Here is a 2,043-nt window from a genome sequence, read left to right as displayed (position 1 = left end):
AAACAAACAAACAAACAAACCAAAACTAACTCTCCGGTATTTTCTCAAGGTCCTTCCTCAGGGAAACTTGGCCATCTCTTCTCCAAGAGGTTCTGGGTCTGCAAAATGACTCAAGGCTGGAAATGGGCTCATGAGCCAAGATTCTCTTTTGCCACAATCTAGTGTAGCCTTTCTTTCATTTGTTTGAGAATAGTTCTGCATATACAGATCAAACAAAAGTGCAGCAGGCTTTCTGTGTATTACATGCTTGGAAACACTGTGATTCATTAGCCAGTACAAAGTTCCATGTGAGTCATGCCACCATAAAACCAATTTGCCCGTGTTGACCATTACGGGTTAGGGCATTATAGACACGGCTTTGTCTGTGCTACCCATTATGATAACTATAATCACATTGCCCTTGGCAATTCAGTTCTACTATCTGGCCCCGGCTACTTCTGGGCCCAATTACACTGATTGCATTTAATTCATTCAACTGAGCAGCATCTCGGACCCTAAGGTGTGGCACAGGGGAGAGGGCAACAACAAAGCCCTTCAGCTGTGCTGGTGCCCCTCTCGCCATGTCACACCTTACAGGATTAGTGACGGGCATGTTACCTGGGCCTTCCCATTGTGGGGGATTAGGTTATACACAGGGTACCCTCTCTAGCACTGCAATTTTCCTGAGCCTTAACATCCCTTCATCAACACTAAGCCAAGGGATAGCAGGCATCTCTAACTCCTTTTCTGTAGGCCATCTTTTGACAGATGCTTCAGCCAACCATTCAAGCAAACTTTGACACCTCTCTTTAACTGTGCAAACTTCCACATTAAACCTAGAATCTCCAGGGCATACCAATAAACTCAGCCTGATCCAGTTTCATGTTCCTTCTACCATTATCCCACACACTTAAAGTTCATTCTTACACACATTCCTCAGACTTCTGCTTGAATGAATTAGCAAACCATTAAGCTCTTTAGTATTGTAGCGTAGCTCCTCACGGCTTGCACTCTCTACCTCCCTCCAGGAGCCTGCTTAGCCTTCAGTCTGGTTCTAGGTCTAGGGAAGCTAGTGGTGGGTCCTGAGGGCTTCAGTGTTGTCTCGCCTGGCATCTTCAGAGGACGTCACTGCTTGTGTGGCAGACAATGAAGGATTCATGTCTTCAGCCAAAGGAAGAACAGGCAATATTTCAGGGGTTGGAGGTAGGAGTTACGTCTTCTGCTGAGGGTGAAGAGATTACTTCCTCACCTTACGAATCTGAGGGTTCATTGTTCTCAGCCTCAGTAGGGTCTTCCTACACATCTCCAACCCAAGTTACAGGATCCCATTCTTTACCAATTAATGCCCTGGCATTAACCGTAACTGCCAACGCCCTCCAAGCCTGGGACTTGGATTTTCGGTGTAATTCAGCCAGCTTTCTGAGGAGAACCTTTGTTTTATTTTCTGAAAATTGAGTCCTGTGGCTGCTGAAAAGAAGATTCTACACTGGGGTGTACTTCCGACCCTTCAGGCTGTTTGTGTGTATCTTAGTCAACTTTATCACTAAGCTCATTGGTGTCTTCACTGTGTTCTGATATCTGAGAGCTGCTTAATCAGTTTTATCATGGAGTGCATTCTTTTCCTCTGTCAGTTTATCTGGAGATTCTAGGAGCAACGAAGCAGCATTTTCCTTATTTTTCCATAAATTGTCAAACATTTTGCCTCCAGAGTCACCAAACGCTTCGCCTCTCACAGCTGGTGAATCCAGATCAACCAATGCATGTGTCTTCTTAAATTTGTAAAATAGCTCACACCACGGGCTTTGAGTGCTCTCCAAGATTCTAGGAGAGGCTTCAATAACTGGAGAGGTTTCAGCAGCAGTAGCTGCTGGCAAATTGGAAAGCCTATTCCAGATACTTTTAAAATCTACCCTTATACTTAGGTGTCTCTAGAACCACTTCTGACATCAAAACCTGTATTAGTCAGGGTTCTCTAGATGCTAAGTCTAGAGGGACAGAATATATGTAAGATATGTATATATATTAAGATATATATGTGCCTCTTCACAGCAATAGAAACCCTAA

This window comes from Microtus ochrogaster, chromosome 18 (genome assembly GCF_000317375.1).
Source record: "Microtus ochrogaster isolate Prairie Vole_2 chromosome 18, MicOch1.0, whole genome shotgun sequence".
Classification (NCBI taxonomy): Eukaryota; Metazoa; Chordata; class Mammalia; order Rodentia; family Cricetidae; genus Microtus; species Microtus ochrogaster.
The sequence above is the reverse complement of the archived record's forward strand: the minus strand, read 5'-3'. Positions refer to the sequence as shown.